Source organism: Narcine bancroftii, chromosome 13 (genome assembly GCF_036971445.1).
Source record: "Narcine bancroftii isolate sNarBan1 chromosome 13, sNarBan1.hap1, whole genome shotgun sequence".
Lineage (NCBI taxonomy): Eukaryota > Metazoa > Chordata > Chondrichthyes > Torpediniformes > Narcinidae > Narcine > Narcine bancroftii.
This window is the reverse complement of record NC_091481.1, coordinates 46,370,364-46,384,605: the sequence shown is the minus strand read 5'-3', so window position 1 is coordinate 46,384,605 and position 14,242 is coordinate 46,370,364. Positions and strand designations below refer to the sequence as shown.

Below are 14,242 nucleotides of genomic sequence, written 5' to 3'. Positions count from 1 at the left end.
CACATCAAAACTTTGCCCCCAGTCCCCTGAGCCTTGATTTTGGAAGCCAGTCGTTTATGCAGGACCATATCGAAGGCCTTTTGGAAGTCCAGGTACACCACATCCACTGGCTCTCCCCCATCTATTTACCTGTCACCATCTCAAAGAATTCCAATAGATTTGTCAAGCACGATTCACCTTTTGTAAATCCATGTTGACTCTGTTCGATCCCTTCTCTGCTAGTCATATGCTCTGCTATTACATCCTTAATAATGGATTCCATCATTTTGCCCACTACTGATGTAAGGCTCACCGGCCTATAATTCCCTGCTTTTTCTCTACCCCCCTTTTTAAATAATGGGGTAACATTAGCTACCCTCCAATCCATGGGTACTGATCCTGAGTCTATCGAGTTCTGGAAAATAATTCTTAAAGCATCTGCTATCTGAATGGCCACTTCCTTAAGTACCCTAGGATGTAGATTATCAGGCCCTTGGGATTTATCTGCCTTCAATCCCATCAATTTCCCAAGACCATGTCCTGAGAAATACTGATTTCTTTCAGTTCCTCCCTTGCATTAGTCTCTATGTTTCCCAACATCCTTGGGAGGTTATTTGTATCCTCTCTTGTAAAAACAGAACTAAAGTAAGAATTTAATTGGTCTGCCATTTCCTTATTCCCCATTATATATTCCCCTGATTCCGACTGCAAGGGACCTACTCTGGATTTCATCAATCTTTTCCTCTTGACATATTTATAAAAGCTTTTGCAGTCGATTTTTATATTTGCTGCAAGCTTACTTTCGTAATTCATTTTTGCTCTCTTGATTAATCCCTTTGTCCTCCTTTGGTGCATCTTGAACTGCTCCCAGTCTTCGGTTGTGGTACTTTTTTTGGCCAATTGATATGCTCTCTCTTTGGACCTAATGCTGTCTCTAATTTCCCTTGTTATCCACGGCTGAGTCACCTTTTTTGGTTTATTTTTATGCCAAACTGGCATAAACGATTTTTGCAATTTCTTCATTAGGTCTGTGAATGCTTTCCATTGTCTATCCACAGTCAACTCCCCCATAAACACCACCCAATCAATCTTACTCAACTCCCGTCTCATACCATCATAATTCCCTTTATTTAAATTCAGGACCTTAGTCTCAGTTTTAATTTCATCACTCTCCATGTCGAGTGAGAATTTGATCATATTGTGATCGCTCCTACCCAAAGGGCCTCGTACAACAAGATTGTTGATTAACCCCTTATCATTGCATAATACCCAATCTAAAATGGCCTGCTCCCGAGTTGGTTCCTCGACATATTGGTCTAGATAACCGTCCCGTAAACATTCAAGGAATTCCTCCTCCTCAGTATTTTTACCAATTTGACTACTCCAATCTATATGCAAATTAAAGTCTCCCATGATGACAGCTGTTCCCTTATTGCATGCTTTTCTAATTTCTCTTTTAATGCCTTCCCTCACCTCTACACTACTATTTGGAGGCCTATATACCACCCTCACTAACGTTTTCCGCCCCTTGCTATTCCTCAGTTCTACCCATATAGATTCCGCATCTTCCGAGTTGATATCCTTTCTGTCAATAGTGTCGGTCCCTTCTCTCACCATCAATACGACCCCACCTCCTTTTCTTTCTTGCTGATTCCTCCTAAATATCGTATACCCTGGGATGTTAAGTTCCCAGGCTTGCCCACCCTGCAGCCATGTTTCTGTAATCCCAATCAAATCATATTTGTTTATCTCAATTTCCACAGCTAATTCATCTACCTTGTTCCGAATGCTTCTTGCATTAAGATATAAAGCCTTCAGATTTGCTTTTTTCACCCTCCTTGCTCTTTCTGATTTTTTACTTTCGCTGCCTAACCTAACTTTTCCTGTTTTATCTTTTCTGTCCTTTGCCCTATCATACAGGTTCCCAACCCCCTGCCAAATTAGTTTAAACTGCACCCGACGGCTGTACCAAACCTAGCTGCCAATATATTGACCCCTTTTGGGTTTAGGTGTAACCCATCCTTCTTGTAGAGGTCATGCCTTCCCCAAAAGAGATCCCAATGATCCAAGAAGCCAAAACCCTGTCCTTTACACCAGCCCCTCAGCCACACATTCATTTTTCTTAACCTTCCATTTTTGTCCTCAGTTGCACTTGGCACAGGTAGCAAACCAGAGATCACCACCGTGGCTGTCCTATTTCTTAGTTTCTGTCCTAGCTCTCTGTAATCCTTTTTCAGTACTTCCTCCTTTTTATCTATGTCATTGGTACCCACATGTACCAAGACATCAGGCTGTTCGCCTTCCCCTTTTAGAATACCCTGGACCCGATTTGAGATATCCCGCACCCTTGCACCAGGGAGGCAGCACACCATGCCTATCTGGCTCACAGAATCTCCTGTCTGTGTTTCTGACAATGGAGTCCCCAATGACCACTGCATTCCTCTTTACTTTTTGGTCCACTATGCCAGGCTCAGTGCCAGTGACCTGGTCACTGCTGCCAGCTTCTGTCAGGTCATCTCCCTCAACAGCATCCAACAAAATATACCTGTTACTGAGAGGGATATTCACAGGTGTGCTCTCCATTTTCCTGGTATTTTTCTTCCCTCCCCTGACAGTTACCCACTTACCTGACACTTCTGGTCTTGGGGTAACTATGTCCCTGAAAGTTGAATCTATCAACTCCTCACTCTCCCTTACCAGCCATAGGTCCTCAAGTTGCAGCTCCAGTTCCCCATCTCGGTCCTTAAGGAACTGCATCTCGGTGCACCTGACGCAGATGTGGCTATTTGGGAGGGTGACATCCAGTACAAAGCACTAACCCCATAGGCTTGACTGAGCTAAAATAATGCCACTTACCTTTCTCCTCGCCTGCTTTTGCCTAAGCCTGTTGAGCCAAAGGCTGGAAGTCCCACTCCTTCAGTGCCCCACTCACTCAGTGCGCCGCTCCTCGCTGGCTGCTCCCTCCCCTTTTACTCCTTTTACTGTCCCCTTGACCAATTAACCTTGACCAATTAACTCAGTCAGTCTCTCCAAGCTCCTACTACTCTGACTCACAGCTCAAACTCCAGCTGCTGCCTCCTCAGACTCCCAGCCCAATTTGAGTAGGCCCAAGCCCCAGTAGTCTGATCCCAACCGTAAATAGGCATTGTAGGACAGCCTGGTCAATACAGTGAGGCCAAGGTCTCTCTTTGGTTTGCAGAGAGGAGGTTGTGGGTTGTCAAGTGATGTAAGAACAACAACCTGAGCCTCAATATGGACAAGGCCAAGCAGACGATTGTGGAGTTTGCTTTTAAAACAGTTGGTAAGTCTGGAAGAAGTGAGGCCTATCTTGGAGTTGGAGCCTGGAGACTCAGATGGTGCTCCTCCCCGCCCCCAGCAACGATAAGCGGCCGTTCTGAAAGTGACGCTGGCACCAGTGCCACAGAGCTCTGGGCAAGATGGCACCGACGTCAAGAGATGCTCCTCCACAGAGACTGGAGAGGTAATGAGCATGCACACTATCCCGAGTATTTTTCTCCCTATGGGAAGGGCTGGTACTCACCGACCCAGTAACCCAGGGTTGGTGGAGGGCCAGCCTAGGACCCGTGGAAAGTGGTGGAAGCAGGAGATCTGGGGGCTGGAGCCACTGAAGCTGAAAGTCCTGAAGAAGAACTGGGGTTTTGTGAGGAGGAGGAGGAAAATGAAGAAGAAACACCTCCAGCTTATGGTTGGCCTGGAGTTAAATCAACAGATGGTTTTGCACAGCAATTTCAGGCGATGTCTCAACAGATTTCTTCAGGGTTTACATCTCTCATGTTATACAGCATCTGTTCAAGTGGATGTGTCAAAATATGTTAAGTTGGTGGACAAAGTACAAGAAAAAGTTAAAAGGATGGAAGATAAACTTGAGGATTGTGTTTGTGTGATATTGATCAATATCAACAGAGATTGAATACTTTGGATGACTCTTTCACTGGGTGGAGCAGAGAGAAAAACAATTATTAAAGAAAATTGATTCTTTGGAAAATCAGAGCCGGAGGAACTATGTGAAGATAGTGGGAGTTCCAGAAGACTTTGAAGATTCTGAACCAGTAAATATTTTTCAAAAATGGATCCCAGAAGTTTTAGGATCAGAACTTTTTCTGAACTGGCTGGAATTAGATAGGACTTAAAGAGCGATTTGGGTGGGGGGGGGGGGGGGTGGGGGAAACTGTTACCAGACCTATTTTGGGAAGATGTTTTTGTTACCAAGATAGAGAGTTAATTGTATGATTGGCAGTTCAGAATGCTCAACAATATGGAGTTCCATTGATAAAATAGAAGTGTTTTTCTATGCGGTCCTTAGTCAAACTATAATTAAAAGACAAAGAATTTAATTCAGCGAATGCAGTCCTCTGGCAGAAGGGTTATAAATTTGCTTTCAGATACCCATCTGTATTAAAGGTCTTCTCTGGAGAGTATGAAACACAAATTCTTTTAATGATGATGGAGATGCCTCGATATTTGCCAATTCTCTGCCTGAACTTAGAAACCAAATGGAACCTTTGGAAAGAAGGATAATGGAGCACAAAATGAGAGAAGGAAGAAAACTGAAAAATCAGAAGGATGAGTCACAAAAGAAGAGAGTAGTGATTCTGAAGAGTTACTCAAAGAAGCTTATTATACTCAAACTTTTCTTTATATGTACTATTTGGGAAAGATCCAAAATCTCATTGAATCTCTAACCAAAACCATTGGTCACTTAGTGGCTTAGGCCGCTACCCATGTAGTAGAGGGGGTAGTACAAGTAGGTACTTTTGAGGGGATGGGGGGATTACATTTTTTTCAACTTTTTAAATTCTTTGTTTCTACTTTGTTGAGGAGATGCAAATTAATTTTACTATGTTTTACGTGGATGGGGGTCCTGCTCCATGGGTTTGGATGGTTGTGAAATGAGATGGCTAATTTAAAATTTGCAACATTTAATGTGAATGGGCTCAATCCAATTAGAAGAAAACGAGTGTTATCTTATTAAAAAAAATTAAAGATGTTGAATTTTGCAGGAGGCATGTTTAACAGAAAAGGAACATCAAAAATTAAAGAGAGATTGGATTGGTCAGATTTTTGTTTCTTTTAATTCAAAATCTAGAGGTGTGGCAATATTAGTTAATAAACAAAATTGTCACTTAGTTCAAAATCTATATATGATTCAGGGGTAAGAGCTTTGATAATAAATTGTAAAATTTATTCAGATTTTTGGACACATTTATTAACTAAATGTTGAAGATGAGATGTTTTTTCAAGGTTTTTCTTAATTTAGCAGAATCCTTTGACCAAATTATGATTGGAGGTGATTTTAATTGTTGTTTAGATCCTTTAGTTGATTTTCTTTCTTTGGCTTGGCTTCGCGGACGAAGATTTATGGAGGGGGTAAAAAAGTCCACGTCAGCTGCAGGCTCGTTTGTGGCTGACCAGTCCGATGCGGGACAGGCAGACACGATTGCAGCGGTTGCAAGGGAAAATTGGTTGGTTGGGGTTGGGTGTTGGGTTTTTCCTCCTTTGCCTTTTGTCAGTGAGGTGGGCTCTGCGGTCTTCTTCAAAGGAGGCTGCTGCCCGCCAAACTGTGAGGCGCCAAGATGCACGGTTTGAGGCGTTATCAGCCCACTGGCGGTGGTCAATGTGGCAGGCACCAAGAGATTTCTTTAGGCAGTCCTTGTACCTTTTCTTTGGTGCACCTCTGTCACGGTGGCCAGTGGAGAGCTCGCCATATAATACGATCTTGGGAAGGCGATGGTCCTCCATTCTGGAGACGTGACCCATCCAGCGCAGCTGGATCTTCAGCAGCGTGGACTCGATGCTGTCGACCTCTGCCATCTCGAGTACCTCGACGTTAGGGGTGTGAGCGCTCCAATGGATGTTGAGGATGGAGCGGAGACAACGCTGGTGGAAGCGTTCTAGGAGCCGTAGGTGGTGCCGGTAGAGGACCCATGATTCGGAGCCGAACAGGAGTGTGGGTATGACAACGGCTCTGTATACGCTTATCTTTGTGAGGTTTTTCAGTTGGTTGTTTTTCCAGACTCTTTTGTGTAGTCTACCAAAGGCGCTATTTGCCTTGGCGAGTCTGTCGGCTGCACCATTTCATCAGATGCAAGGATCGACAATGAGATAGACCTTTAGTTGATAAATCTGGCAAAATAACAAACAGAACAAAGATGGCTAAAAAATTAATATTCTTGATGAAGGAAATGAATTTGATTGATTAGTTGATAAACTTGGCAAAATAACAAACAGAACAAAGATGGATTTAAAAAATTAATATTCTTGATGAAGGAAGTGAATTTGATTGATATATAGAGGAAATTAAATCTGAAAGAGGGAGATTACTCGTATTATTCAGCGCAATATGATACTTATTCTATAATTGATTTTTTTGTTATCGGCTCAAATATAAGGCAATGTGGTATTGGTTGAATATGTCTTGACTTTTGTCGGACCATTCACTTGTTTTATTGACATATACAAAAATGGGAAAAATTAATTCTACATATCATTGGAGATTTAATTCTTTATCATTAAAAAATTCTGAATTTTGTTATTTTATTACTGAACAAATACAACAGATTTTAGATATAAATATATGGTCTGTGGATAGTAAATTTGTATTATGGGATGCATTAAAAGCATATTTGAGAGGTCATATTATTAGTTTTACATCTAAACTTAAAAAACTATAATAGCTGAAAATTAGAGAAAGAGAAATATTTTGGAAAAAGAATTACAAAGAGATCCATTTGAAAAGGGGGAAAAAGGTACAGGTGACTTCTAAAAAACTGAAATATAAACATTACAAACATAGATTTGAATATTTATTGCAGAGATCTAGATAAATATTTTGAATTGGGGAAAGGGCACATAAAGTCATAGCATGGCAGTTAAAATCTGTACAAGCATCTTGGACAATAAATGTTATTAGAAAAAATTTGAGAATTTCATATAAACATCAAGATATTAATGACATGTTTACAGAATTTTATAAGAAATTGTATACTTGGTCTTGACTCCATTGTATAATAATCAACTTATTTCTTTCTCAATACATAATCGAAGTTTATTATATTGGAGATTTAAAGGTGTGAAAAATTTGCGAGATTGTTTTAAAGAAGGTAAATTTTTATCTTTTGATCAGATGAGGGACAGTTATGGTATTGATAAAAATTTTTTGTTTCTTTATTATCAAATTCGATCTTTGGTAAAGCATGTGTTTGGTAGAGATATGATTTTACCTGAAATTACTAAATTTGAGACTTTTCTTATGAAGGTACCAGAGAAGGGTTATATTTCAGTTATGCATCAAATATTACAGGATGGTATGGATAAAAAGGGTTGGGATAAATCTAAAGGTAAATGGGAAGCGGAAAATGGTTTTATTTTTTCCGAGGATGATTGGTCAGATATTTGTTATAATAGTGTAACTAGACACGCTATGCAATGATTAATTATAATTTTTTACATCAATTATATTTAACACCTTAAAAACTAAAAAAGTATGGTTTTCATGAATCAGATTTGTGTTTTAGATGTGGTAACGCTGTTGGAACTTTTTTTTTCACGCTGTTTTTTTTAAGAAAGTACAATTGTTTCTGGAATACCTGTATAAGATTAAAATACCTTTAGATCCGACAGTATTTTTATTGGGTAGTTTGCAACCTCTGAAAGGTCTGGGATTAGATAAATTTCAACTTGCTTTTGTATATTTAGCATTATCTGTAGCAAAAAAAAATGTATTGCTAGTACGTGGAAAGATACAAATATGATTGATAATAATAGATGGCATAATGAGATTAAATATTGCTTAATAATGGAAAAATCACATGTTTCGCGTGATAATTATAGTTTTTTTATTAATAAGTGGTGGTTATATTCAGAATATTTACATTTTGATTTACATTGATTAGATTTTAATATGTATGCTTAATTTTTCTTTTTTTCTCTCTTTATGGTTCTCATAAGTTGGCTGAAGGGGGGGTTTCTCTTTTTTCTTATATATATAAAATATATCGTTCATGTTTAGTTTATTGTTATATATGTTACTTATTATCTGTATTTTGAACGAATAAATAAAGTTTAAAAAAAACTTCAGGAGTTGAGCAGGATCAAGCTAAAATTGATAGGTTTTTAAGTAAATTGTGATTAGCTATTTTAAATGATTGGAAGAGAGATGAATTGGAGAAGCCAATAGATATTAAGGAAGTATCTTTAGCTCTTAAATCAATGCCAAATGGTAAGTGTCCAGGAGAGGATGGGTTTACTATTGAATTTTATAAAAAGTTTCATAAGTTATTATTACCAGTGTTTAGCAAAGTATTAGGACAAGTTAGAGAGACAATCTGTACTAGATTCTTTTTCACAGGCTATTATTAGTTATATTTAAGAAAGTCAGAGACCCTTTGAATACAGGATCTTATAAGACCAATTTCATTGTTAAATGTTGATTATAAACTTGTGACTAAAATTCTAGCCAATAGATTAGCTCAATTTTTACCAAAATTGATTCATATAGTCCAAGCAGGATTTATTAAAAACTGTTACTTGGCAGATAATAAAATTAAGTTAATTAGTTTAATTAATGTTTCACAGAAGAAATCCAATTTGCCAGTAGATGCTGAAAAAGCATTTGATAGAGTTAAATGGTGTTTTTTATTTAAGGTACTGGAAAAGTTTTGATTTGGACCAATATTTATGTTGGATTAAGGCAATATATAAATAGCCTATGTTTGGAGTTGTGATAATGGACTTTTATCTGAATCTTTTGGGTTAGAGAGATCAACTAGGCAAAGTTGTCCTTTGTCACCTGCAATGTTTGCATTGGTGACCCTTTACCACAGGTAATGAGGCATGGTAGTGTATTACAAGAAAGGGTATTACAATGGGTCTGGATGAATTTAAGATTACTTTATTTGCTGATGATGTGTTGATTTATTTAACAGAACCAAAAAGAACATTGAAAGTTTCACAGAATAGATGAAGGGAATATGGGGAGTTATCTGGGTACAAAGTTAATTGGGAGAAAAGTGAATTTATGCCTTTGTCTGAAGCAGATTATTCTTCTTGTAAAGATGTTGTAAGATTTAAATGGACTGAACAAATTAAATATTTAGGTATTAAAATAGATAGACATATAAATCAATTATATGCATTAAATTATTTTACCGTTATTTTCTAAAATTAAAAATTATTTAATTAGATGGAAAGATTTACCAATAACCTTAATAGGGAGAGTGAATTGTATTAAAATGAATATATTTCCAAAACTTCATTATATCTTTCAATCTATTCCATGTAAAATACCTTTTTTTTAAAAGAATGTAATAGTGAGAAATTTTTTTATGGAAAGATGAAATGGTAGGCAGAAATTAATGTGAAAATATGAATTAGGAAGTTTACAACTTCCAAATTTTCAAAATTATTATTAAGCTGCTCAATTACAATTTATTAATAGAATGTTTGATTCTGATAATTTTTTAACATAAGCAGATATAGTGTTAAAATGAATTAATGAAAATAGAAGGGATCAATTTGTATATAAATAGAATGAAAAGTTGTTATATTTCCATAAGTCACCAATATTGTCTCATTTGATAGGAACGTGGGAGAAAATGAATATGGAAATTGGTACTCAAGGTAAAATATCTTGATCAGGGATGGCCAAACTTGCTTAATGTAAGAGCCACAAACAATAAAGCTCAGATGCTTGAGAGCTGCAGGACAAGAACAAAATTGACACACATGTTTTTATTGTTACATACACATTATGTAACCAAAAAATATATAAATTTTAAGAAATGCATATTAAATATAATAATAGTTATTCATGCCTGCAGTTTTTAAACTGTTAATTTGTATTAGTTTTAGTCATCACAAAGACACAAATATCTAAAAAAATTAAACCAAAAAAATGAGAGATATTTTAATCAAATTTCCATCTTACAAAATTAGTCTTATTTTAATTATATTTTTTATGACTAAAATACAATGCAACAAATATCAGGCTATTAAAGACGCGAGTCGGGTGGGTGAGGTGGAGAGACCGGCAGCACGAGTTGGGCATGTGAGGGGGAGGGACCGGCAGTGCGAGTCGGGCGGTTGAGGGGAAGGGAGACCGGCAGCGTGAGTTGGGTGGGTGCAGGGGGGGGAGACCGGCAGCGCGAATCGGGCAGGCGAGAGTGGGGGAGACCGGCAGCACAAGTCAGGCAGGGAAGAGACTGGCAGCGCGAGTCGGGTGGGCGAGGGAGGGAGACTGGCAGACGAAGAGGGAGACCGGCAACGCGAGTCGGGTGGGCAGGGGGTAGACTGGCAGCAAGCTGCATATTAAAGGTCAAAGAGCCGCATGTAGTTTGTGAGCCGCGGTTTGGCCACCCCTGATCCAGATGCACTCCTTTGTATCAGAATAAACTTTTTCCCTTTTCGATTAATAATCGACTTCTTAAAATTCGGGATCAGAAACGTATTAAGACTGAATAATTGTTCTGAATTGAGTCACGATCTTTCCTTCATTACCAAAATACCAACCCATACACTTTGTTGCATTTTTATGGGAGAAATTTGGAGCTTCCAAAGGAATCAAAATTTGAAATGTTAATTCAAGAAGGTGGAAAGAAAGGATTTGTATCTGAAATGTATAAATTACTGCAACAAAGAATGTTTAAGATAGGTTTACATAAGTCAATATTAAAATGGGGAAGGGACTTTGGGGTGGAATCATTGGCAAACTATTTGTAAAAACAGTATGAGCAAAATTATCAATGTGGGATATTGACTTGTTCATTATAATTTTATACATGAATTATATTTAACCCCAGAATGATTAAAATATATAATTTGATATCTTCTGATTTATGTTTTTGATGTCAGAAGGAGATGGGGACTTTTATGCATTCAGTATGGTCATGTGAAAAAGTTGAACTATTTTGGTCTAGGATTAGAGAATTTTTACAAAATGTTTTTAGAATTAAATTTTGTTTGGAACCATTAATTTTTAAAATTATTGATTGTAGAGCTGGTCGAAAGAATCAAAGACTTGTTGATCCAAACCAAGGCTTTTATTAGCAAAAGACAGGAGCTCTTCACAGGTGGCCGACCAGTCCGGAATGATCCGACCTGGCTAGGTACACAACCCTTTAAGGCCCAGACAATAGGCGTGGCTTAGCTCTCAGCCAATCGCTGTAAGCACAGTCTAGATACAGTAACTATATACACTATATACATTGGTGATAGATCTGTACTATCACATTCACCCCTTCTTGGAGAACTGACCCTGGAAAAAAAAACAAAAAAACGAGGGAGAGAATGAAAGGAAGGGGTAGGTTAAGGACTGTAGCGGTCAAGGGGTCTGACCATCCGGCGTGACCGCCGTGGTGCCAGAATTGGGGTCGCTGGAATGGTGTCGCCAGCGGGCTCGTCGGGTGCAACCGCTCCTTCGCTGAATTCCCCAGTCATGTTGTCGGCATGGTGGCCCGGGTCATTGGGGTGCTGTTGGTCCTTCTGTTGCGGCACGGGGCCTTGGGAATAAAGAGTTGGGGAAGGTTGGGTTGGGGGGTTTGCTGGGTCTACCGCATCCTGAGCTAGGTCCCGCACCGAAACAGTGTCCTCCCACCCGTCTGGGAACTCGACGTAGGCGTAATGTGGGTTCGCGTGGAGTAGAGTCACTCGGTCGACCAAGGGGTCGTTCTTTGAGTGCCGGACGTGACGTCGCAAAAGGACGGGGCCAGGGACAGTGAGCCATGCCGGTAAAGTGGTTCCTGATTCGGATTTCCTCGGGAAAAGGAACATCCTTTCGTGGGGGGTGGCATTTGTTGCGGTACAAAGGAGGGAGCGGATGGAGTGTAAGGCACGAGTGAGAACCTCCTGCCAGTGAGAGGTGAGGAGACCTTTAGACTGGAGAGCCAGTGTAACCGCTCTCCATATGGTGGCATTCTCCCTCTCGACCTGGCCGTTACCGCGTGGGTTATAGCTCGTGGTCCTGCTTGAAGTGATACCACACTCCAGAAGGTACTGTTGCAGCTCTGCGCTCATGAATGAGGACCCCCTATCACTGTGGATGGAATTGGGGTTCCCGAAGATGGCGAAAATACTGTTAAGGGCCTGTATCACTGAGGTGGCAGTGGTGTCTGGGCAGGGCACAGCGAACGGGAAGCGGGAGTACTTGTCGATGGCCGTAAGGATGTAGGTATTATGGTTGGTCGACGGTAGGAGTCCCTTAAAGTCTACGCTAAGACACTCGAAGGGGCGAGTGGCTTTGATAACGTGGGAGTTATCCGGACGGAAGAAGTGGGGCTTGCATTCAGCGCACACCGAACAGGCTCGGGTCATGGAGCGGATCTCCTCGACTGTGTAGGGTAGGTTGCGCGCCTTCACAAAGTGGACAAACCTAGTGACCCCTGGATGACAGAGCACCTCATGGAGTTTCTGTAGTGTGTCCATCTGTATGCTGGCGCACGTCCCCCTGGAGAGCGCGTCAGGCGGGTCGTTGAGCTTACCAGGCCGGTATAGGATGTCATATTTAAAGGTGGAGAGTTCGATTCTCCATCTGGCGATTTTGTCGTTTTTTATCTTACCACGCTGGGTGTTGCTGAACATAAAGGAGACCGTGCGTTGATCAGTCAACAGTGTAAAGCGCCTCCCAGCGAGGTAATGTCTCCAACGACGCACCGCTTCAACTATGGCCTGGGCCTCCTTCTCGATTGAGGAGTGTCTACTCTCTGGACCCTTGAGGGTTCTGAAGAAGGCTACAGGCCGACTGGCCTGGTTCAAGGTGGCTGCCAGGGCAAAATCGGATGCATCGCTCTCAACTTGAAATGGGACAGACTGATCGATCGAATGCAGCGTTGCAGCGGTGATGTCGGATTTGATTCGATCGAAAGCCGCTCTGGCTTCGGTTGAGAGTGGAAAGGAGGTGGTCTTGATAAGAGGACGCGCCTTGTCGGCGTAGTGTGGAACCCATTGGGCATAATATGAGAAAAGGCCCAGGCAGCGTTTGAGCGCTTTATGGGTATGGGGGGGGATAACTCCATTAGGGGACGCATGCGATCAGGATCTGGCATGACTATCCTGTTCTCCACCACGCAACCTAGAATAGCGAGTCGTGTGGTCCGGAAGACACACTTGTCCAAATTGTAAGTCAGGTTCAGCCGACGGGCAGTTTGAAGAAATTTGTCTAGGTTGGTGTCGTGGTCCTGCGTGTCGTGGCCGCAGATGGTGATATTGTCCAGATACGGGAAGGTAGCGGTTAGCCCGTTCTGGTCCACCATCCGGTCCATTTCCCGCTGGAAGACCGCGACACCATACGTGACCCCGAATGGTACCCTGAGAAATTGATATAGCCGCCCATTCGCTTCAAAGGCCGTGAATGGTCGGTCCTCGCAGCGGATCGGGAGCTGGTGGTAGGCTGAACGTAGGTCAATGGTGGAGAATATGAGGTATTGGGCGATCTGGTTCACCACATCCGTGATGCGTGGCAGGGGATACGCATCCAGGAGCGTGAAGCGGTTAATGGTCTGGCTATAGTCGACCACCATCCGTAGTTTTTCCCCGTTCTTGACAGCCACCACCTGGGCTCTCCAGGGGCTTGAACTGGGTTCGATGATGCCCTCATCCAGCAATCTGCGCACCTCACTCCTAATGAATTGCCTGTTTTCATAACTATATTGCTGACTTTTGGTGGCCACAGGCTTCCAGCAAGGGGTGAGGTTTGCAAAGAGTGCTGGTGAGGCAATCCGGAGTGTGGAAAGGACGCAGGATTGGCCCCGGGGCACGGGGGAGGGTTGCTCTGGTGCTTCGGGGGTGGGGCGATGGCAGACCGAGAGGGGGGCATGGGGTCCCCCAAAGTGTAGGGACACCGTTCGGAACTCACACTGAAAGTCTAACCCAGCAACACTGGGGCGCACAATTGGGGATGGACGAATAATTTGAAGTGGGTGACCGTTACGCCCAGTACTTCCAGCGTTGCGATGCAATACCCCTTTATCCCAATCGAGTGCGACCTCGTCGCTAATGAGATCCTCTGGGTAGTGAGGATAATGTCAAGTCCCCAACGGAGGGCCAGATCTGGCTGGATAAAGCTGTCAGTTGACCCAGAGTCAAATAAGCAATTGGTGTAGTGTCCATGCACTTTAATCAGTTCCATTGCTTTGGTGAGGGGATGAGAGCATTGCTGGTTTAGTGTTATTGAAGCAGTTGACAGGGGAGTTTCGCGTGATGATGTCACACAACGGGATGACGTCACACGACGGATGATGTAGTCAACGCT

General features: G+C 41.5%; 1 protein-coding gene across 4 annotated transcripts in view; it reads left to right on the top strand.

The window, feature by feature from the left end:
* Positions 1-14,242, top strand: part of siae (sialic acid acetylesterase) — a 100,380-nt gene that overhangs the window by 14,854 nt on the left and 71,284 nt on the right. The window lies entirely within an intron of this gene.